Source organism: Vipera berus, assembly GCF_964194415.1.
Source record: "Vipera berus genome assembly, chromosome: 1".
In the NCBI taxonomy this organism is placed as follows: domain Eukaryota; kingdom Metazoa; phylum Chordata; class Lepidosauria; order Squamata; family Viperidae; genus Vipera; species Vipera berus.
In genome coordinates, this window is record NC_138202.1 from 98,359,649 (window position 1) to 98,385,287 (window position 25,639).

At 38.8% G+C, this 25,639-nt stretch overlaps 1 protein-coding gene across 3 annotated transcripts in view; it reads right to left on the minus strand.

The window, feature by feature from the left end:
- The window catches only part of TEAD1 (TEA domain transcription factor 1), a 255,181-nt gene extending 229,906 nt beyond the window's left edge, over positions 1-25,275 (minus strand). For all 3 annotated transcript variants that reach the window (XM_081339496.1, XM_081339492.1, XM_081339493.1), the window contains exons 1-2: positions 24,753-25,275; positions 23,864-23,993 (exon numbers count right to left, since the gene is read on the minus strand). The gene's annotated coding sequence lies outside the window, so the exon portion shown is untranslated. The remainder of the gene's footprint in view (positions 1-23,863; positions 23,994-24,752) is intronic.
- Between the last annotated feature and the right edge of the window lie 364 nt (positions 25,276-25,639).

Below are 25,639 nucleotides of genomic sequence, written 5' to 3' on the forward strand. Positions count from 1 at the left end.
GTTGTTGAATTAGTAACAGGGTGTTCTGTACCAGCCTGCTACCGGCCCTGCAGCAAAAGCAGGGACAACCCCTTTACAAACGGCAAGAGGCTGGAATAAAGCCTGCCAAATTTATTCACATAAAACAGAGCAAGACAAGACACCAACCATGAAACAGGAGCTAAGAAACAGGAACTATCCAAGCGGTTGCCTTCAGCAAACCAGCCCTCCCACACATTCCCCTTAAATACAGTTCAGGGCGTGGCCTCTCTCTGCCTCCTTCCGAGGTGCCCCATTGCCTTCCTCTGTTTACTCCCGATTGACTGCCTCCTGCGTCGGGCGTCCTTGAACAGGGCCAGCTGTGGGTCATCTTCATCCACGCTGTCAGGCTCACACAGCTGGGTCTGCGTCGTGACCAGATGAGAGGGGCCTGGCTGGGGGCTCTCATCAAGCTGTCCAATCCCCTCAGCAAGCTCTTCAACACCCCCCTCCTCCTCCTCTGAGTCGTCCGACCCAACTGCCAAACCCACAGGCTGACCCTGAATCACAACACAGGGTTGCTAAGTGAAGATGGCTTCCCCATTGACTTTGCTTGTCAGAAGGTCACAAAAGGTGATCACACGACCCCGGATACTGCAACTGTCAGAAATAGGAACCAGTTGCCAAGCCTCCGAATTTTGATCATGTGATCGTGGGGCTACTGCCATCGTCGTAAAGTGTGAAAAACCATCATTACACACTTTTTACAGTGCCATTGTAATTTTGAATGGTCACTAAATGAACTGTTGTAAGTTGAGGACTACCTGTAATAGAAACCTTATCTGTAGCTTGCTGATCTATGTTTAAGGAATTTTTGACAACAGATGCATTTAAAATAGAGGCACCTCACCTACCTCTGAATGCAGTAAATCTCACTGCTATACCACATGGCTCTGATTAATGTTTTGGGCTCCTCCAATGTAGCAGTAAAGTATTAGAGGCTTGATTATTCAAAGATATCTAAACTTTTAAAAAAAAGTTTTAAAAAATCACCCCTAAGATTTGTATATCTAACAAGTGCAGAAAATGCCTTCTGACAAACATTCATACAAAGATTAAAAGGACTGCGGTTTGAGGAAAACTCAAAGAAAGTATGTGTGTGTGTATGTATATGTGTGTGTGTATGTATATGTTTCAAAAAATTTTCAAAAAGGAAAGTTTCTCTTTATGTAAATGTGAGCAAACATTTCTTCAAGCTAGCTGTATTTTCTCTAAACATATTTGAAGACCACACTGCTTCGGTGGTGTTAATAAGATTAGCAGCTATAGAAAGCTTACAAATCCATTTAAATTGATTTTAATTAATGAATCAATCACTAGCCACTGATGACAAGGAACAACTTACAGGCCTTAGGCTTCTAATTCCCATCTGAAATCCACATTATAGTGATAAGTCGCCTCTTGAACTGACATCAAATTTGCTGCTTCTACCAAGTTAAGTCATGCATGTATCATTGGGAAGCACACATTTTAAACATGGCAAATTGTACAGAACTTTGCATTTGTCAGTAAAGAATGAAACACATTGTTGGTCAATTAACAGTATATTTCTGAAAATTATAATATCTTCTTTGGGATAATATTGTCTATTATGCGCTCTAAAATACAGGGTTCTTTGTATATTATTTGACTATACATATAATTAGAGCTGTGCCAAAACAAGGCTTGCCTTTTAAGATCAAAAAGAATGCATCTTGTATTTTGTTTTAAAGAATTTTTGGTTGTATTGAAGTCCGTTTTATTTAGTTCTCGGGTAAACGGTTCTGGAATCTTTTGGCAAAGAAGGAAATAAAATAAGAAATAAAATGAAATACTACCACACACTCTTTTACAGTATGCAAGAAGGTTTCACTCTTACCACATTAAGAACCAAATACAAAAAATAACAGTTGTTCATCTTCACAAATCAATTTCAGGCAGCTCAAAATCCTAATCTCTGCATTCATTTGTTAGTAAGATATTTTAAAAGACCCCCCCCAAATTTAATTTCTGCTATCTCTCTTTTACATATCAAGCATTATACCTGTTTTCATTTTCTAGTTGGAATCAAAAGGGAATGTGAGGAGATTGAGAAAGGAAGATCCAATAGACATAGACCAGCTAACTGGGGAATTCTGGGAGTCCACACATCTTACCCTTGCCAAGTTTGAAAAACACTGACATAAACCGTAAGAGATGTAACGCAAATCAGTTGGCAATTAATCTAATGAATGGCAATTCAGCCCAGGTGGCAAGAACATATGAAAAAGAGTTTCAAATTATTCAGAGAGACTCTGCTTTAATTAAGGGACACGGTGGCTCAGTGGGTTAGGACGCTGAGTTTGTCGATCAGAAGGTCGGCAGTTTGGCGGGTCGAATCCCGAGTGCCGCGTAACAGTGTTACTCGTCCCAGCTTCTGCCAACCTAGCAATTCGAAAGGGACGTAAAAATACAAGGAGAAAAATAGGGACCACTATGGTGGGAAGGTAACAGCGTTCCGTGCGCCTTTGGCGTCTAGTCATGCCGGCCACATGACCACGGAGACGTCCTCGGACAAGCGCTGGCTCTTCGGCTTTGAAACGGAGATGAGCACCGGCCCCTAGAGTTGGAAACGACTAGCACGCATGTGCGGGGGAACCTTTACCTTTTTTAATTCCCCTTATAGCTTCTAAGATTTTATATTTATCCCAGATTCGCATTAAAGATACCTTACTGAAGTTTGTGTAGTTTTTCCTTCCCTCCAACTTAGATGGAATGCAATCGTGGCACCAAGTCATTCCAGTCAAGTATCTTGGGGGATTTTCATTCCCCTTACCCACCCAAAATTTTCAGATGAGCTCCTATTTATATAACAAAGGCTGGTTTTCAGAATCTAAATGTTTCTAATTTGAAAGATAAATCAATAGTAGCTGACCTCCAACTTGTACCCTCCAATAGGGTCGTGTTCCATATGCTATCTGCCAGATGTTCAGCTGTTCTTGTTCCAGATTTGGGTACATCTTTTCAGTCATTATCATCAGTGTACAACTTGTGTCACAGAAAAAAAAATAGTGATTTAGTTATTGTGACTGAGGACATTAAGGTGTCTGAATGTTTGGGGCGGAATAAAGGCTGAACTTCTGCTACATGTCAAGTACTACCTAAGTGGGGAGGGGAGGAAGATATGGCCAGAAGAGTATACTTACCTAGTTGAACCAGTTGGAAAACATGGTTATATAAGTCAATTCTTAGCAAACAGTTTATTGCAAACTAATTTCCAACATGAAATCCTGAAGTAAGAAGTGTTAAGCTAATCTCCAAGTATTTTATCTATCAATTCAATCAATTTTAGTATAATTTTGTAAATGAATTATTTCGACATTTGACATTTACCATATCTATCTATCATCTATCTATCTATCTATCTATCTATCTATCTATCTATCTATCTGTCTGTCTGTCTGTCTGTCTGTCTGTCTGTCTGTCTGTCTGTCTGTCTATCTTGAATCATCAGCTCCCAATCCATTGGTCTTTTCAGGAGCACAAATATTCCCTCTTGCTCATTCTTCTGCATTAAATATTAATGCAGGTGGAGGATGGAACGGTCCCATAGGGACCAACTCGAGGAAGCCATATGCAGCTATTTTTAAAGAATGACAATGTTGGTGACAAATGTTTCTTCTGCCAAAACCCAACTGCTAAGTGCGCTGTCCCTGAAATGTGGTGATAGCAGTCACAATTTTTGGCAGCATATTCAAATTCCAAAGTTAGAGAAAGGTCATATGACAACTCCTAATGCTCTGACCTTATTGCTGAGCCCAAAGAACAGTCCTGATCGAGGTAGACAGAAGATAAACATGGATATGGGCATTTCAAAGGTTGGTCCCAAAGGCAGAAAAGAAAAGGAACGTGTGATCTGGGAACAGATAATCTATTTGGGAGCTACATTTGGCAAAGAGAACTTTAACCTGATTATCCTTCAAAAGTATGGAGACTTACAAGCAAGGCATAGAAGCCTTCAGAAGGGAATAGACAGGTGTTGAAATAATGTCCACAGCAGCTTTACCAACCCACTGTTTTCAGTTCAGCTTCCTGCCTATAGTTCTGACTTCTCTTGTTAATGACCTTGGAACTTCCTGACCATGATGTTGTGCCTGAAGACTGAATTCCTGCTGACCATCATTTACTCTGTCCTTCCTTTGACTTCGCCTTCACCTCTGAGTGCTCTTTTGACAGTTGTGACTTCACTTTTTTCCCTTTGTGGGTATAGAACTCAATAACCTCTTAAAAGCTTTTCCTGGAAGAACCTCCAAAACAATGTGAATGATGATGAGGAATGTAGGAAATTTCATGGAATTCATGAAATGTATGACCACTAATAATCATAGTATGTTCATTAAGGACAACAAGGTGTGAGGATCAGCAATATACTGCATTAGATATCTCTTCCACACTCATAGTTAAAATAACCTGCCTTTCAAAAATGCTTCAAACAACAGGAATTCCTCTACTATTTTTCCAAATTTGAATAACTGTGCTGCTCCATGAATCAAACCCGAGGCAAAGGAGCTACATGAGACTCACACAGCACAGCATATCACAAATTCTTACTTTATTGAGGATTACAAAACCACAAGATGTACATAATTTTCTCTAATCTCAAAAAGAAGGAAAGGGATCTCACCATAAATCTATTGTAATTTGAAAGCTTTTATTTTGGAACTTAGAATGGCAAAAACCAGTTTATATACATATGTACATACATATATGCCTACTGGCCTCAGAGTATCACTAATAGCAAATGTTGTTTTTAAATCCCAACACATAAACACACATGGTGCATTGTTTTACAATTACTCTATGGTAGTCAGGCAACTATCAGGCCATTACACAAGGCACAGCATCTAAATGTCTCTAATCAATCTGAAAACCATCGTAATGTCAAATTTATTTTGGCTCAGAAAATTTCAGGTTTGGAAACATACAGCAAGGAATAAGAAGAAAAGCAAAGCTCTTAATATAGTAAATATATATATATATATATATATATTGTACAGAATGTATGAGGAAAAAAATATTAGATCCCAGTACAAAATTGCATTTGCTGAACCCAAGTCACCGTACAATCTGTTGTTCACCTACAGAAATGGATTCAGTAGCCCCTGAGGCTGAGTTAGATAGCAGATTTCATCCTGGCCTTGGTGATATTTGAGGTAAACACAACCAAGGCTAGGTTGAGGCTTGCTATCTAAAGAAGGGTAATAGGAAGACAAATCACTTATTTTTTCAAAGGTTTTTCTCTACTCTTTGTCCTTTTGTGTCTTTTAGCCTGATTCCGGTCAAGCTTTTTCTAAAAAAGAAAAAAAACTTTTTGGAAAAAAAGTATGAGTTAAAAAGTGTTCTATGTCTTTTTTTAAAAAAACAACACCTAAATGTTTATTCTTGAAAAATCCAGATAATAGTTCTTATTCACTTTTGCAGATGTCACAGTATCTAGACATTCAAAATCAAGACCACAGATCATAAACAGCTTTAGCAAATGGAGCTGAAGGCCTTTGTTCCCAAGATGAACATCTTCCTATTACTTACAAAAACAGCCTCTACTAACCACTGACCCTGATGTAGCCAGCACTAGGAAAGGAAGTTATTCAACACTGAATTTCCTGCTTTTGGTTGTAGCCAAAAACTGAGAAACTTGTAGTGGAGTGGTTTCAGGAACTGAGTCATCAAATGATTCGTGAGCAAGACAGTGGTTTTAATATGCTCCTAATCACAAGATTCAAAAACCTGACATCAAGCTTAAATGAAGCTTAATTCATAGTTTAAAAGCAGAACAAATCTGTGTTATGACTGGGATGGGGGAAACCCCATCATTTCAATGTACATTTGCTTCTTTTTCGATATATTTGTTCCCACTGCTGTATTATCTAAAACCATTCTGAAGATTTATACAGAGACCTAAGAAAGATTGCCAATTAATCATTCAGACTTTGCAATTGAAACATGATGCTGTTTTCGTTGCATGCATGCAGCTTTCAAAACAAACAAAAAAAGACAGGTGAGATATCAAATATTTTATGGAACCCCCCCCACTTCCCATAAATTAAAAGAAAAATACACTCTAAAGCCATATTTTAAATCAAATCTTCTTTTGCTAATGTCAATCTGCAATATTTATACTTTCTGATTTAATCAAAGACCAAGTGACAACACCAAATTGCAGTCTGTTCAATTCTATGCTCCACAACAATCTGCCAGACAACAGAAACTTAGCACATCAACATTCCCTTTCTGAAGTTTGAAACTTACTCTCTTGAACACAGGGAGAGCCTAGGTGCAGATACAAAATTCCCAATTTCTTCCACAATTGGGAAGGAAAAATGTTGTTCCCCCACTTGATCCAAATATTTCTAGAACAAAGGCAGAAGCCATTTGCAGGCCCTGCTACAGGGAGACCAGGAAGATAGAAAAAGGGGACAACTTGGGTCTTTTAGATTCTGCACAATATTGCAAGCACATTTTTAAAAAACGACAAAAGGATAGCATGCTGGAAAAAAAGTAACCATTGACAAGAAAAGGCCAAAGTGCAGTTTGAAGCTGGCAGTCATTTTATGGCTTCAGTCCTAGAGCAGATTTACTTAGATGACGTTAGTGGCTCCAATCCAGCTTGCTTTTTTTTCTTTTCTTTTCTTTTTTTTTAGTAGTTTTTCCCACTTGCCTCTTGAAGCCTGCACAGTGCTATAGAACCAAAGACCATAATCAAAATTCCCTTTGTGAAATAGAGTTTACCTCAGGGCACTTAGGCCTAGCTGGCTGAATTGGAGGCTCTTCAACCTGTACTTCGTGCCTAGCAATAAATAGCCTACAATACTGAATTTTCCTCAGTGCAGAAGAAACATTAAAAGCAGCCTGCTACATTTTAAAAAGATGTTTTCATTTGGTTCTCAAAAATCTCACGTGCCTGATTTTACTTAATATTTCAAAACATATCATGACAATCCACCAGTCAGGCTAGTGGCTCATTGAGACCTGAAAATGCTCATAAACATGCAGCTCTAAAATATATGCCAAAATGTGACCTGGCTAACTTCTATTTATATATTAACAGGTATTAGCCTCGACAATATTTTAGTACCAAGGTCTTTGAGCAGATGCTTCAACAAGAGATGATGGACTGCCGCCTGCGCAGTTCTGAAAAAGGAAATGCATCATTAAAAACAAAAAGGTACTGGCAATAACAGATTTATCTGACTTGTGCCCAAGGTAGGAATGACGTAAATAAAATGTAAACATAATGTTATATTTAGAACATAAATATAAACACATTTTTCACACACACATAAGCCTCTGAATTGAATACGGATGGCCTGGCTTTCACGCACAATTCTGCTTACACAGTCAAATATTCAAGAACACCATTTGGGTAAAATGTTTAACACTTTAAGGTTTGGCAGACATAGAATTTATTGATTACAAGTATTTTTATGCCTTTTCATTCAAAAGTGAATCCAAGCAGTTTACAATAAATTACACAATACACATACTAATAAATGTCACCATCAGAACTTCTAAAGAGGAAATTATTTATTCCTGAAGCTAAAGGAATGATGCTGACTCCACATAAGCTAAAATGCTTCAGTTCAAATTTATGAACCTTTCAAAATTAAGCAATGTGTGGTATGTCCTTATGTGCTTACTAAAGAAGACGCAGCATTGAATACTTTTGAATAAAGATCATTTTGTGCTTTGAAATATATTTTCCAAGCATGAAGAGGAATGGCAGCTAAAGCAAGGACAAATTTTACTTGAAATGATGCCATTACTCTAAGAAGTATAATGCTGTTGGATCAGATCAAAGATTGATCTGCATATCAAACAAGATGTATTTTGGGGAAAACAAATGTGAAAGTACTAGATTTATCTTCCAACTTTGCAGTCTAACCTTTATTTCTATTGTTTTATCATATAGAGAAAAGAGGAAGGAAGGAAGGAAGGAAGGAAGGAAGGAAGGAAGGAAGGAAGGAAGGAAGGAAGGAAGGAAGGAAGGAAGGAAGGAAGGAAGGAGGGAACTAGAAGACATGCTAACATAAACAAGGCAGTTTTTACATAACAGATTATCCTGGTCAGTCCTTCCATTGTGTTGGTAGAAAAAAAAATCTTAAGTAGAGAATTAACACATCAACAAGCTGGGTAGGACTTCAAAATAGTATAAGAGTCTCGCCACTGCAGTAAAACAATTGTTTTTGCTCTGTTCAGTTCACAATAAATCTAGAGCTTTTCATAGATTAACAGATTCCATATAATTTAACATCACAGTAACCTAACCTTTGCTTTCAGGACTGTACGTTTCTCACATCATTGCTATAGGCACTGGTTTTCACAGTACAATCTGCAGTCCATCTAAATAAAACACAGTTATCATATAGGTGGGTAAATGACCATACTGCCTACTTACCTGTCAAATATCCTTCTCTCCATATTTTAAAATGACTAAATCAGACACAATTAGCATAACTATTTCTAGAGATACTTTCAAGCACAAGAAGATAACAGTTATTCCTCCAAGGAATGGGTCTCTTTCATTGCATTCTGGGGCATTTTATTTATTTATTTATTTAATTTGTCAATCTAATCTATATCTCTGAAATTTCCTGATAAGCTCCTATTCAAGTACTAACCAGACAACCCAAGTTAGATTTTTCAAGATGAATCAAGTCACCTTGGTGTTATGCACAAAACACTGGGCAACTTTAAAACACCATCTGGTCTTCTACGGTCTACAACTTTACAGTGACCAAATATGCTGTAAGCGTCTTCTACAATAGGATATTCTCCAGATGGACCTATCTTCAATACCCATTGTTCTTAATTATAGTATGGGTCATCAGCTGGAAAATTGCATGGAAATTATGAGCACTGTAGCACCGGTTCTAGGAATTAGACACAATTATGAAATTATACTTCCACACGGTTTTCAGTCTGATCTTTTTTAGTATTACAACTGCATCCAGGTCATCAGCAGATAAATCCAACAGTTGTAATTTCATATTTTAAAAAAACAGGCCAAGTCTTAAATACTTCATTCAGGATGACTGCAAAATATGTGAACATGAGATTATGACATTTTTGGATTGCCTCCACAAGATGTTTTTCTTTCCATTAGCAGACACTTTTTACAAAGTCTCAAGAACAATTTCCCATAAGTTAAAACTGTACACTGATATCTCACATAGAATATTGGAGCTGAAATTGTATGGCACAGTTCTCTGATTCTCACAATCAGAGAGAGCTGTTGAGTCAATAAGAGGCAGGTGACAAGGATCTTCAAGGCCAGGAAATGAGCAGCCTCCTGATCTCAAACTCAAAGGTCGGAGAAAGGGGTCCTAGATTTAACCCTGTTAACTAGTGGATCAGGAAGGATGGATTCCCAGGTGCCATGAGACGAAAACTTCCTAATTCTCTGTAATAAATTTATTTAGTTAATCTTGTCTCTATCTCAGAAGGTGATGATTGGAAGGACTTAATTACCATGTTCAGTATGAATCTTTGGCAGCACATTTGCCTACTTATAGTACTCACAAGACCATGAGGAAGCAGCATGTATTCAAATCTCTAGATTAAACAGCATCTACAGAATTTCTAGCAATTCCACTGTTACTGGATCAATTCCAATGTCTTGCTTGGCTTACAGCCCAGATGTCCTCTTAACCCAGAGGATATCACTGGGGTAACTTTGGCAACTTCTTGAATCAAAAACCATTCTTCTCCAAGTATGATTATCTCAAGAGTACTGTTTAGCAATATGTATTAAGATTAATGGAGTACTGTACTAGTACAAGGATTGCAGCAAGTTAATTATTTTCAATTTAGAAGCAATATGCCCCTGAATAGATGAGGTTGGAAACTTCTGAGACTTTTTCTCATACTCTCTTACTGTGCACTGGAGAGCAAACATCTACCTTCACAGATAATGGAGAAGGTCTTCAGCTAGCAGTTACACAATCACTTCAATCTTTATCTGTTTGAATACCAACTCTTACACCAGCAGGTGGGACAGAAACAGCAAGTCCAGTATCAGACTCAAGCTACACAGTCACTGCTCCAACAGCAGCTCCCTGCCTTTCAAAGCTGACAAATGCGATGGGCACCTTGGCAGATTTGTCATTTTATTGCTCAAATCACACATCTCACCAAGACCTAAGGAATTTCTCACCAGTTTTGTGTAGTAATTTTAATCAATCTGACCAAGGGAACTGCAAAATGTGCAAGCTTGCTTTTGGTACAAAACCCCCTGTAATTTTGTGACGCTACTGAAAGTTGCATTTGAGAAAGCCAAATAGATCAAATAATACCCGGTCAAGTATATGCCAACCATAAAATACAGAGCCTAAGGCAGGGGTGTCAAACTCAATTTCATTGAGGGCCGCATCAGCATTACGGTTGCCCTCAGGGGGCCGGGTGGGTATGGCCAGGGTGGGTGTGGCCTACTGGGTGGGTGTGGCTAGAGTGCATATGGCCTACTGGGTGGGCGTGGCCAGCTCTACATCGTTCGCATCAAGGGTGCCTATGGGGGCCTGGGCAGGAGTGGGACAGATCTGAGGGTCTCTGGCAGAAGGAGGGTCTCTGGGCCAGGGCCAAGGCAGTGGGGGCCGTTCCCTCACTGTTTCCAGGATGGCTTCACGGGCCACATGAAACCACTTCGCAGGCCGGATCCGGCCCCCGGGCCTTGTGTTTGACATGTCTGGCCTAAGGTATGATAAGCACATTGTATACACATACATGCATACATACATACATATACACCTACACACACACACTTTCAGTTGTTATTTATAATGAATAAAGTTTAACTTAACTAATATGAAGAGAACTATCAAATGAAATACAGAACTAATTTATTGCACCCCTGTATACACTATTTGCATGGGAAATATACACATCATTAGTGGTTTTGAAGATTTTTTGTAATCATAGAGTAAGAGATAACTTTGTAATCATACTTATTGGTTGCAAAGTTAACTGGAACTTCTTCCTATTTCTTTTCTTTCTTTCTACTTGTTTGGGTTTTTTTTCACTTTATTTTCCTTACTCTGTATTAGTTTCTGTTAATTTTTATGTTTGCTTTAAAACATAATAAAATATACATTAAAAAAAGGATTGATTTGAAAGGTCATCTCAGAGACTTTGGTCGTTAATCCCACTAATCCATAGCTATCAATGGAAGACTCACAGAATTGCAACAAAGTAATGATTGCAAAGGAGGGTGTGATGTGTTTATATTGTGGACAAACTTGCCACTTTACAGGTGAAATGTCCTGCTGAGAATCACCTTCCAACCAATTGCACTGCTCACTCAACAAGAAAAGGGTCCTTTTAAGGTAGGATTCCAAAACCCCAAAAGGATTTTTTCTACTCAAACAAGCATTTACTTCACAAACTTCACTATCCTTTGTGGATCAGGATGTTTCTGATTAGAATATCTCTTAGAATAACAGAGTTGGAAAGGACCTTGGAGGTGTTCTAGTCCAACCCCCTGCTTAGTCAGGAAACCCTATAACAGGGGTGTCAAACTGCTGGCCCGCAGGCTGGATGCATCATGTAGAAGTTGCGCCCACCCAATTGCCGGCAATGGCAAAATCATCCCGATACGTTGTGCGACGTCATGTGACGTCACAAGTGTGACATGTATGCCATACAAATAGTTGTCCAATCTCTTCTTAACAACTTCCAGTGTTGAAGCATTTACAACTTCTGGAGACAAGTTGTTCCACTGATTAATTGTTCCATCAGGAAATTTCTTCTTAGTTCTAGGTTGCTTCTCTCCTTAGTTTCCATCCATTGCTTGTTGTCCTGCCTTCAGGTGCTTTGGAGAATAGCTTGACTCCCTCTTCTTTGTGGCAACCTCTGAGATATTGGAACACTGCTATCATGTCACCCCTAGTCCTTCTTTTCATTAAACTAGATATAAACAATTCCAGCAACCATTCTTTACATGTTTTAGCCATTAGTTTTCATAATCTCCTCCAGAGTTTGATGACAGCTTGTTCCCCCTATGTACTTTCCCCAAAATACCTACCAACTAGGAAAGTTAAATTATGGTATTTTTACTGAAGAGTTTTGGGCTATCAAAGATGTTTTAGAACATTAGCATCATCTTCCATAATGTATCAAGCAACCAACAAAGTTCCAACTTCTCACAGACTTACACAGAAGGTGACAAGGGCACAATTCTTTTCCCATTTTAACATTCTTATCTCTTATATCTCCCAGCCTGCAGAACAAGCACTCCAATGACTTAGCATGTAAACTGGATTAGTTCTTGTAGTATGATCCTCCCACCACATTCATTCTGCACCTGGAAATCTTTGTCACCCTCTCAGCACCTGCCCTGCTATGACAGCTGGTTGTCACAATGACAAGAAGTCTACCAGCTATTTCCAAAACCACCAACAGGTGCAACCTACCCCACCTTAAAAAGAGACAAGCCATGTCCCCAGTGAGAAAATGAATCAGAATCTTCCTATCTTAACTTGTCTGCATGTAAGTTTCTCATTTAAAAATAGTCTACTTGCGTCTAATAAATATTAGTAATCAGAGGTCTGAGAGACTTTAAAGAATTGTTTCCAGCCCAAGAGAAATTGTTTCTCTTGTTACAAGAGAAGTTGACCTTTTTCCCACATATGTATTGGCTTGCATAAATAACTTTCAGAGTATCCCTAGTTTTCCCTCCATCATCTTTTCTTGGGAGCAGAAAGCACTGTTTCACAATAACTAACCATACTGTAGTTTCTTCCTTCTCTAAGAAAAGTCTTACAACTGTGTTCACAGTAGCCAGTCAAGTAGATATTTAGGATTAGTTAAAATCACTCTTCTTCTCTTTGACTTTTGATGGCCTTCCCTTAGAGCAGATATCAAGGTCTGTGCTTCTTATTGGGTACTCCCGGCTAAGACAGTCTTTTCAACAATGTGTTTCAACTGTTATACTCCTTCCCTTCTCTAGCTTCACATTTTATTTCTGAGGTACACTGTCTCAAGGTCCTGGATGCCATTCTAGCAATAACTTATCTTTCCTCTATGATTGCACATTTTCACTTCCTGTCACAGCCTCTCCTCTATTCCTAAGATTATTCATCTGTTTATTCAATAGATTTCCAGAAATGTGGTTGACCGGATCATTTCATTTCTGAAAGAGGTTGGCAATTCATGGCACGTTTCCAGAAAGCTCTATTTCACCTACTAAGATATGTAGCTTCACTTATGTTCTGCATCATCTAGCTATAGATGATGAAACAGAAAGGGCAAATGCTCAATTCAAAGTGATTTACATCTTCTATAAAATAGCATAGCACTGGATTACTTCACATAGCTTATGTTCAAGAAGGGCATGGCAAGAAGACAGGCATTTTCTGTAGTAGCCAATTATGCCAAGGTCTCCCACTGATCCTTTCCTGTCAACACCATGCCTCCTCCATTATTGTTGGACAACCTGTTAAGCTTTCTTCCAGATATCAACCCTCCATATGGCCATTTAAAAAGTGGGAAACTAAAAGTATTGCACTGTTTCCTATATTTGCAATCAATCATATGGATTTTATCTGTAGTGAAGATTCTTAACTTTCCATCTTTCCATCCTGGTCTGGAACAACCCTATGCCATTTGTGAACTTTCCTGATACCTCCCTTCTCAGTAGTGGTGGGGAGAACTTAAGAGTGCATGAGAAGCAATCTAGAATATTTAGTTCTAGAGGCTGAATGACCCGGGAAGGAACATACCCCCCCATATATATATATATATATCTCGATGGCTTCTCTGATTATTCTGTTGTTAAAATTTTAACAACAGAATAGTCAGAGAAGCCATCGAGATAGAAAAACGCCCCCACAGCATGAACAAACGAGATGATACCTCTCGCCTACCAGCCATTTGGAAACCCGCCTTGATTGACGAGTCCCAACCACCAAGAATGATACCAGACCCAAACTCAGGATAACATCACATGACATCACCACCACACCACCATTCAAAAAGCAAATCCGAACCCACAATGATAACGACACACAACCACAAAACAGAAACCTAACTACAGCTGCAACATTAGCCACTTTAAACCCCTCCAAACCACACAATAAGCAAACTGACACCCACTATAAAAACATGGCACCACCACAAACACGGAGCCGAACTAAAGCAGCACAACTCACCAGTTCAGGTCTAAGGCTGGCAGCTGAGACCAGCCCATCCACTCAAAACACATCCCCACCCAATCAGAACACAGCCCCCATTCAAAACACACTCCCACCCAATCAGAACACAGCTAACCCCCCACCCAATCAGAGCACACCTCCACCCCATCAGAACACAGCCAAGCCTCCACCCACAGAACACAACCCCTCTGGCAGTTTAAAAAAGAAAAAACAGCCACTACCACACACTTCTCCCAGAAGAACGAAGCTGATGTCACCAGCCTGAGGATGATGGATGAGATTTTGTCGAAAGGTTGCCCTGATACCTCCAATTCTACGTGGGGGAAAAACCCGAATGACCAAAGATCGACACACACACACACACACACACACACACACACACACATATGTGTAGGTCTTGGCGTATTCGGGTCTTTTCCCGTGTAAGATTGAGAGTATCTTGGCGACGTTTCGACATCTTCAGGCCGGTGTCTTCGGCTTCATGCTTGTGCGAGCAAAGCATGATCGGAGTTGCCGTCTGGGCACCAGGGACCGGTTCCGTGGAGAAAGGTTTTACCTCAGACTGAGAGTGTGTGCTTTTCTGTGCTGCCTGCATCCCATGTATGAGGTTTTGCTTGTTTGTGAGGACCGGTTGCTGGTATGCCGCAGCCCGGTACTGGTCCATGGACCAGGGGTTGGGGACCCCTGCTATAAGCCCAATCTTCCTGACTAGCTTTAGATTCTGATGGAGAAGATGACAGATTCAGGGAAGGAGATGGAATGACTTTACAATGACAATATTGCATATAGCAGAAAAATTAGGAAGAGACCTGGGGGTTAATCTATATAGATATCACAATGCTGAGCCACTGTTAGATGAGAAAATCTTGGTATATATGACTTCAGTCTTGGAACTAGTTTAATTAAATTGTTAAGATTAGCAGCAGAATCTTTCCAATACATGTACTGGGTGAACGCACAAAGCTCCATTTGTGCAATTGACGGGTGCCCATGCCTGCCACTTGTACAAATAGAGTTTCACACACAAGCTTGCATGCACATCACTTGCATGGAACCATTCCCTCTCCTCTTCCCCCAATACCACCAGCCGGTCCGCAGAGCCAGAAAGTTTGGGGACCGCTGTTTTATAGTGTTAGATTGAAAACACCTATTCATATAGCTCAGGGGTAGGCAACCTTGGCTCTTTTATGACTCGTGGACCTCAACTCCCAGAATTCCTGAGTCAGCCATGCTCAGGAATTCTGGGAGTTGAAGCCCATGAGTCATAAAAGAGCCAAGGTTACCTACCCCTGGTAGCTGTAAGTGAAGAGGACTAAGTAATTAAAAGCTAGTTTTTTCCTAGGGTTTTTGAATGCCTGAAGAAGAGACCTCCTAACTATGACTCTATATCAGGCATGTCAAACTGCCGGCCCGCGGACCGATTGCATCATATTGAAACCGTGCCCACCCCATTGCCTGCAATGGGGAAAAAGTCACAATACACCGTGCAACATCACGTGACGTTGCAAGTTTGACATGCCTGCTCTATATGTAGAGATAAAATTAATTTAATGTCACTGTATCAGAGAGAGGAGAGGAATTTCCATCAACATTTACTGTACAAGTACCCATGTGCTTTTAAAGATTTGATATGCTCAGTTCTTATATTAATAGGTGAAAGCTGCTTCAAATGTGCCAAATCCTCACTTCTGATAACCAAGTATACCGAATAAATAGCATCTTTGCATCTTTTGAGTGGCTTCACCTAAAAGCTTAATGGTATTCTAAGAAACTTTCTCTAAAATGCTAAGAAGATTTTCCAAGACCTTGAACACCAACTTTTACCCATCAGGAGCATTATCTCATATCATTTCATTGGGTTACAAATACTATACTTTCTAGTGAGACTCGTTAACCCTACATAGAAGAGCTTCTTACATAAGAAACTTATATCCAATATTATTTGACCACATGGATCAGACTGAGCCCAAGAGAATGCTGGACTTCTTTTAAAAGAATATAAATTGGAAGATTATAGAAATATATATTCCAGGGATTAAAGTACAGAAAGTATGGGCTTCAAGAACACACAAAAAAAACAACCAGATTATTTGGCTATTTTTAAAACTCAGTTTTTGTAGAGATGCCTAAAAAATATTGTTCTGATCATTTTCAAGGTAAGAAAAAATAATGGTAGTTTCTAAAAAGTCAACGCACCGAATAGACAATTTATATTCATCGTATTAACTTTCTCAAACATGTTGTCTCTCTAAATATTTCTTTCTCAGATTAATGATCTAAAATGGTTCAAAAGTTTTATAACTTTTTCTTAAATACAGAGATACTAAGATATTAAGATTTTAGGAAGGATAGAGACATTAAGCTAACCAGGTTTTCTTCAATGGACTATTTAGATAAAACTAAATATTTGGAAAATGTTGCCATGCAACTGATAAAATGAGAAAGAAAAGAGCTCATACTAAACAATCTATTTTGCATAAAAAACTAATGTTTGGATTACAAATCTGTTGAAAACAAGAATGGTAGCAACAGGTGACACAGTAAAAAAAAAAGCTTAGAAAAGGGAAGTTGAAGAGGGCACATTCACTGCTAAGGGGAAATTAAAATGGAAGTATCAAAACAATAGTGATTCCTAAAAAAGAAGAAAACTACAATAGAAAAATACCCTTGAGAAAGTAGTACAGGCAAATTGGATGGAAAAGAGACAAAAGAGTACAGTGTATAATCTTAAACAAAAAAACATGATGGGTCAAGTAAGAGAATCCCAGGGGGGCAACGGAGGATGATCTTAGTCTAAAATCATTCAATTAAAAAAACGGAAGGTTGTTGCAGCCAATATCTTCTATAACAAAAACACAGAACAGGCAAAGAAAAAAAAATCCCATTGCATTCTGTGCCTATTTTAAAATGTCTCAATTCTTCAGAAGTCTAGAAACAAATCAAATTAATGACATAGTAACTCAATGTTTTAAAGGGTTTTGTATTAGTCACGTCACTGCACTGTTCTCAATTATTATAGTTATATTCTAAGATTGACTCCATAAAAGTTTTTTATGTCATAAGAATTCTCAGAATGTGTTATAAATTATATTTACTGTTTTGATCTATTAAACAGAAACATTTAGACACTGTATATTTTAAGTTGCTGGCATGCAGGTGGGTCCTTGGCCAGTTTTAAATATCCTTTTAGTATTTTGCCAATAACTTACAGGTGACAAAAGTTTTTAAATTGTTTTGCTGGGCTGAAAAGGGAGCATATTGATTTTATATCCAATTTCCAAGTTTAGGATGTATTCATCAGTAATGAATTTAGTATCTAGAATCTAAAGTACTTTACTTCTAAGTAACCCATGCAATTTCAAAAACAGTTCCTCTGGGGCAGGGGTGTCAAACTGCCAGCCCGCGGGCCAGATGCATCATCCGGAAGCCGCACCCACCCCATTGCCGGCAATAGTAAAACTCTCCCGATATGTTGCGCGACGTCACGTGTCATTGCGAGTTTGACATGTCTGCTCTGGGGTGATCTTTGAGAAAGATGATCAGATCAGGTCTAAGACTTGAGAAAAAAGTTGTCTCTTCCCAGGAGAATCAAAAGAATCCACAGAGCCCAAAGTTATCTGAGCATTGCAATTAATCCATAGTTATCAGCAAAGCCATAGCCAGCCTTTGCTATAAGAAAAAAAAATGTCAGGGTTCTATAACTCTGCAAACTTAGTTCAACAATTGAAATCTACACTGTAGAGCAGACATGTCAAACAATGTATCGGGACAGTTTTGCCATTGCCAGAAATAGGGTGGGCGTGGCTTCCACAAGACACATCCAGCCCGTGGACGCGCAGTTTGACACCCCTGCTGTAGAGTACTATGCCTGCTACTACATAATAGTTCAGCAAATAAACTATTCCAATGAAAGGATAACCTGTAGCATTCAAGGAATATTTTCACCTGGAATAGCCAAGCTCCTTGGAAATCCAAACATGAAATGCGTAAAACTACTATTGATCAGCTAAATTCACTGATAACCTATCTGAAACAAACTAGCCATATGGTGCCAAAACTTTTTTTTTTGTCTATTAATGTAACAACAGGGTATAGTAGAGTTCTACTGGAAGCATTATTTGACAGAACCCTGGGTGGCATTCTTCCCAGCCCAGGCACAAGAGAGAAAGAAACAAAAAAAAAGTCTCTAAGGCAATTGCACACACATCTATTTGCATTTTTTTAAAAAAAAACAGGTGAACAAAGAGTAAACCAGATGTCAACTTTCAAAAGCGAGCTGTCTGGTTTGGGAGAGTTAACAGAGGCAGACAAACTGCTAGAGCTCAGAGGGAGACAATGAGCTTCTCTCAAAACATTCTGGCCAAGGGGAGTGGCTATTTAAAACACTTGGCTTCCTTTATTTCAGCATGGCCGAAGTGGATTCTGCCTGCTTTTACGTGCCAACTCCAATGAAGTCATTTTGTTGCAATGGGGTTTTCTATGCATTTCAGCAACACTGTAAGCAAAGAACAAAACATTTGGGGGGGGAGGGAAAGCCTTCATTTGCAACTGCAAAAGCCCCTATGTAAATGAAATTAATTCTCCGACCTTATATAATGCCGACAAATCCTGTGAATAAATTATATTAGTTTAGCACACCGGAAATCATTATTGTGTTCTGCAAGAACTTTGAGAATATTAAGAGCAAATAAGAATTATAGTCTCTTAACCAACATCATAAAGGTAAGGTGCCAGAAGTAGTAGAGAAAAGCGAATTACAACTGGCCTTCTGTAGAAGTCATAGATTCACATTTGATTTACAATTAAGGAATATAAGGATTTTTTTCTCCATTCTGTAATTTATTGTTGTTGTTTCCACGATGTTCTTAAAAAGTATGCTTTAAGGCAGCCGTTCAACTGTTCAAATGCCTTCACCACAAAACATGTATTAATATATGGAACAGTCCTTTATAGTATTTAATTTGACATTGTGAGCTGGATTTCACATATTTTCAAATAAATTCAATTTAGCTATGTTTGGATGGTAAGAGAGAGCATACAACACACGCAAAAGAATTAAGAGAGTTAAAGAATTTCTGCTACCATCTGATCTGCCAATAACAGAACTTTTAACATGAATTTCTTACTGAACTGAATATATTAACACTTTGGATTATCTTTAGGATGCTCTTTATACTAAGTTAAAATACCATCTTAAACTCCTTCCAAAAGCTAGTACCACATCAAATTATGATAATTAGGAAATTCTGTGGATGAAGCAATGCAACAGATGCACTAAAGAGTTTGCTGCAGAGAATGTAATATGTTCTCACAAAATTAACATTTCCCATTGTTAATAGTAGCTTTCAGTCTATGTACTGATAAAATAATAGAATGCACTGATATTAAAGGTCAATGGGAATGAAATTATAATCATTTGACTAATAGTTTTTTAAGTTTTGGTCTTGGTAAAAGAAATTGTTGTCAAATTGCCAAAGCATTAGATTGCTTTGTATCTTTTGCTGAAATAAAAGAAAACTCAGAACTATTAGCATCCTTAGATTTTATTTGGCTAAATATAATAAAGAATTAGGCCATTTTAAAACAATCCTATTGTAATTTCTAATTTGAAAGTAAAGGGAAGTCAGTGATTTTCACAACATCCTTTTCTCTGTTTCTTTAAATTATTCTCCCTACCTTTCCTGTAAAACCTGTTCTTTACATTAAAGCTGGGAGGCCTTATTGGTATTATATTAAGCAGGTATTAGAGGGCTCCAGTCTTACCCTAATACCTTTCTTCAATTAATGCAAAACTGAGGTGCAAACTTTTGCTCCCAAGTATTCTGGTTACCCATTACTGTTGAAATTTACCTTATAATTACTTAAGAGCAAAGCCTAAAAATACCATACCTTGTACAGAACATAATCACATCATTTCATTCAATTGTTTTAAACTTCAAATTAGTGATACTTGCTTTCAATAAAATTCCATTTCAGGTTTTATAAAATAACAAGTTTCTTTGGGGATGTGGAGCTGCTTCTTATGAAAAAGGACTCCAATATAGTCTGTCTGTGATCTTAGAGACAGTTATTTGTGAGTAAGCATTCCCAGGAAAGCATCTGTTTAACACTGAAGATTATTTTCCAGCACAGACTACTCATCATCTAAAAATCCTCCTATAACAACTAATCAGGATTTTGTAATACTGTGCAACGGTCAAACACAATATGATCTACTCTAGAAATCCCCAATTAAGTCTTTCCACTCCAAGCAGTATTATAAGATAGGATTCTGGGAGCCCAATCACAAATCCAGGGTTTCAAGCCAATTGTGATGCCAACACTACAAGTTGCGATATTGCTGTTGTAATGTAAGAATGTTAGTCTACCAAACTGGCATGCAAGGCTTACAAAGTGAATTTGAAGCTTCAAAATAAAAAAGGTACATTTGTTTCCAATTCCAATTCTCACTATCATAAAACATCAGCTTGAGATCACTTTGCCCTTGCTGAGGAATATTTTAAACTAAGAGTGGGTGCATGTATTGTATTAAGATCTCTTCTCATTTTCAAGCAAGAACTTCAAGGAGAAACCAGTTTCAGAATGCACAACTAATGTAGTAGATTCACTTTTGAACAAGCTTATTTCCATCTACCCTCCCCCACATACCCTCTGATCAAGAAGATTCCAGTGATCGGTTACCCTGATGTGTCTTTGATATCAGAAAGGATATTTACAGACTTGGGGATCAATTGGTAATTACACAGAAGTAGAGTTACAACAGGACACTGTTATCAAAACCATAAGACTTTAGTAGAAAGTATTTAACTTTCTAAGTTTCTGATTTCTACATTATCCTGTAGAAATGTAGTGAAGATAATGTGCAGCCACAAAAAGCAATAGCTTCCACATAAAGTGTTGTAAATTTCCTAGCACAAACATATTTGCAATTGAAATCCACCCATATTAAGAGTTATTTACTTGTATTTAGTAGGTAACTTTTTTAAAAAAAGCCCACTACAGTAAACCATTGAGGTATGAATGAATTTCTGTTTAAATATCTCTCTATCTCTATGCAGAATAATGAGGAAAAAACCCATATAGTATAAGCCTTGCTCACAATTCATATCCACATTGTATGTTTAAGAATATTCTCATTTTCGATTACTGTCTGGATTACAATTCTCAAAATTCACAAAACATAAAGATCAAATCAGCAAAAATTTAATTGCATAACAGCATAAATAAACACACATCCTATCTTAATATGAGGGCTTTGAAGCAACAAATATTTAAATCCTAAACTAATGAAGCAGCTTTAGGAAACAAGGTATCAAGCCATTTCAGATAAACAGTATGAAACTCATAACTGTGCCAGAAAACCTGCTGGATTAAAAACTTAAAAATACCCTTATAAGATATCCACACGTTACAAACTGCATACTAAGTTTCATAATAAGCCAAATTATTTTAAAATAAAATACATTATTTTTACAAAAAGTACAGATCATATAGAATTATAGTAGGATAATGGCTACCCAGTTACCAACATTTTATTATACACGTACACTAAAACATTTATATTTTATTTCCTTCAACTTTCCATTGCTTAGAAGTTTTTCCAATTTAGTTCTGGTACACCTTTGGGCAGTTCTACATAACACTTTCATGTTAACAACTAGAATACTAATTCCACCCCTTCTTGTTTTAATGCCTCCAGATATATCCATTTTAAAAAGTTTTTTTAAACATAATTTAATTGCTGAACTCTAGCAATGTTTTTTTACTTTTTACAAACGTGTTAGGGCTTACTGTGCTCATGTTTCTAATCTTAACTTTCATTAGCAATGGAGAACTACCATAAATGGCTACCTCTTTCAAAAATTTATTCACCATCTAGGCAAAAGAAAAAAATATGTTACTTTCAAATTATTAAAGTGGCTTTTCAACCATCACACATAAAGAGCCACATTCTTCCAACACTAAAAAACTTCCAGTTGAAATTCACTGAGGGCCAAGTTCTCAGTTATGCTAAAACTGTTCTTTTCCACTGTTTACAAAACTTTCTTTCAAAACCAACACTTCACTCTAGTTTCTTCCTTGTGATAACTTTAATTAATATAGTTTGGACCCAAAAATAATATTAATCATATATCCTAACAGCCTGTGCAGTTGCTTTTGATAACTTTACATGTTTTCAGCAGAACTGAACATCAATAATCATTTTTAACAGCCATGATATATCTATTCAGGTATCATTCCATTACTTTCATTTAGTAAAAGAGGAGAATAAGGTATCAAAGGACTGAACTATTTTGCTAAAAAATGCATCCATAAATGTTGAAAATATTTAATGCAATTAAGAGTTATGGCTAACTTTATTAACAAATCATCACGGTATAAACATGAATTAAAATAAAATATGAAGAAATCTAAAATTGATTGTGGAGAGCTGGGAAAAATACTAACAGAGTACCCCTCCAACACAGGAATCATTTCTAAAACTCAGCTAGGCCTCAAGTTTGTTCTCCTGACCTTTTGAAGAGAAATATGAATTCTCAGCATTCTATTTGAAAAATAGGCAGGAGCTGCTGTCTGTACAGAGATACAGAAGTAAGGCAGTGTAAAACAGCCTCTGAATTATCTGGAATCTTTTTAACACTGGCAGTATAGTCTAATGTCCTTGCAGTGGTATTCCACAACTATTTATAGAGATGGCAATGCGCTATGTACCTCAGGACAACCGTTCCAAATTTAGGAGCACATTTCTTTAAATCTTGTATGAAATAAGACCAGATTTCTATTTACAATTTGTGTTCCTAGTGCACTGTAATAATGCTCTTTTCCTTTTGTGAGCTTCTGTCCTTCAGTACAATTTCTACATCCAGATAAGATGCAAGTTTAGCTAAAGGTGATTTTTTTACTTAACTGCTTTCAATACTGATACTTTATCTAGATTTGTCTTGCAAAACTACAACTAAGGATGTTTCTTTAACTTGATTAACTTACAGATTAGATTGTTTAGTGTTCCTGATAGTTTTAGCTGGGCTAATTGTATTCATTGGCTATTTTAAATCAGAATAGAGATACATCATGCCAGAAGTCACATAATCAGTTAAAAACAGCAGACTTTTTTAAAAATAGGAAATATATAGCAAGACAGAGATTTTCACACCTGAAATTAAAACATACAATCATTTACATTTAGAAATAAAGAAAGGTAGGTGCCCATCAACTTTGGAGACATTTATTGAAGGCCATTTGATATGGAAACATATCCCCATATGCAGAGCAGGTAGTTACTTCCAATCTCTTAACTACTCTAAGAAACACAGGTGACACTGATTTCTCAGTGTTTCAAAAATATCTTAATACAGTGATAATAATGTTGGGTGCTTTAAAGAAAAGAAAACCAATCCACAATTATAAAAAATTTCTTGTACGTCCATCTTCCCCAAGAGATTGGAATAAAAAACAAGAGTTTGGCTAGTGAACTATCCCTCACTTTCCATATTTTGTTTTAGATAAACTTAATTCTCCCCCCTTCCCCCCCTCCCCATGTAAGTGGACTTCTTTTCTTTGACAGTGTGAATTGTGGAACAAAAGAGTCTCTTTTGGCCATTAGCACTATTAACGTGGAGGGAGGGGATGCACAAGGTTCCTGTAAAAGGTTAGAGGAAAATAAATAAACATTGGGCTCCTACCGAAGGAAGTTTTCCAGGGACAATCTCTTCGCTTTGTTGGAACTGTGACTTTGTTGTCTTTTTGGGATACAATGTTTCTGCTGACTCCGGAAAATTTTCCACTTGAATGTGCAATTAAGCAGCAGCAGTTCTGGAGAAAGCAAAGAAGCAACGAAAGAGAACATTCCTTCTTTCATCTTTAAGAAGGGATAAAAAAAGGGGGGTGGGGTGGAGAAAGGGGAGAAACGAAAATAGGAAGAAGAAGAAAAAAACCCCTCAAAGCTCTAACGGGCAGCTAAATCTCTGATCCAGTCACTTTACAAAGCTCAGCGCTAGGAGAGAGGAACTCAAGGGATGGGTTCATTTTACTATGCAAGGCCTGATCTGCTCCCAAGTTATTTCTTCTCGACGAAAAATGTGAAAAATGCCAAAGATTTGTGTGTGTGTGTGCGCGCGCGCGCGCGTGTTGAGTGTGAACGAGAGTGTGCGCGCGCCGGCGCGCGCGCCAGGCTGCAAAGCAGTGACTCAGGCAACTAAATTAAAGCAGCAACAGCAATAAGGCGCAGAGGGCGAGAGGAACGGCGGCCGCCTGTTGCAGCTCTGGCTAAATACCCAAATCAGACTAAACTCCGCTGGAAACAGCTTTGCCTCCCCCCTCCCCTGTCTCCCAAAGCTACTTTCCCTGATTTTCGCTTTCCCCCCAACTCCTCTCTCCACTGTTCACCTGCGGAGACTGAGAAAGGGGGGGGCGTGAAGAGGGGGGGGCAATCGACACGATTCTCCCAAGTAAATAACAGAGGACCGCCTCCCCCCCCTCCACCGTTCCCTGCCACACAAAGCAAAGCGAACCGTAGAGAAGCTGCTCCCTCCAGCCTCCACTCGCCCCTCCACGCACACGCACAAAACTTACCTCCACTCCACTCCCCACCTTTTGCAAACACCACCAGCCTCTTTTTTTTGTTTTTGTTTTGCAAATCAATTTCAAACTTCTTCCAGCTTCCCCTGGGGACTTTTGGCTCGCTTTAATGGTCTCTCTAAGCCTTCCGTGTTTTGCTTGTTGTTGCTTTTTTTTTTTTTTTGGATGTTAAATTTTTTTTTCCACCCCCTCTTTAAAAAAAATTACGGTGTGTGTGCGTCTTTGGGCTCTACAGCTTGTTGGCTTGCGGGATTATTGAAGCCCTTCAAGTGATTCGTTACTGCCCCCAAACCGGTGGCGGCAGGGCGGGCTGGGCTTTCGAATGGGGCTTGTGCAGCGCGAGCGATGCTAAGAATGTTCGGAATGAGAAGAGGAATGAAATGAACGCGAGGAGCGGACTCTCTACAGGGGAGGCGGAGCCACAGCCCGCAACAGCCAGGGGATGCGGAGGGGAGGAGCCAGGAAGCAGCTGGTGACCTCATAGGAAAGTCCAGGGGAGGAGGGAGGGAGGGAGCGAGCGAGGGGAAAGGAGGCGAGGGGGGGGAAAGAGAAATCAGATCACAGGGGGAGGGGAAAAGTTGGAGCGGGCGGCGGGGGGGGGGAGAGGAAGAGAGGTGTCCTCGCGAGCCACCTTAGTCGCAGGCGCAGCGGAGGAGCCTCTTGAAATGGGATCTGGCTCACATGCCGAGGCACAGTCGCGAGGGCGGAGCCGAGGCCGCACCGCGGAGCCAGGATCGCTCCAGCTGCGGCTCCCCGTAACAGGCGGCGGCGAGCAGGATTTCAGCGCCCTTGGGGGAAAAAAAAAAGGCTGGCTGATGCAAACTTTCTGGAGCTCCTTGCTTGGAGTGCGCGCTGGCGAGAGGTGGAATTTGCCTCGAATC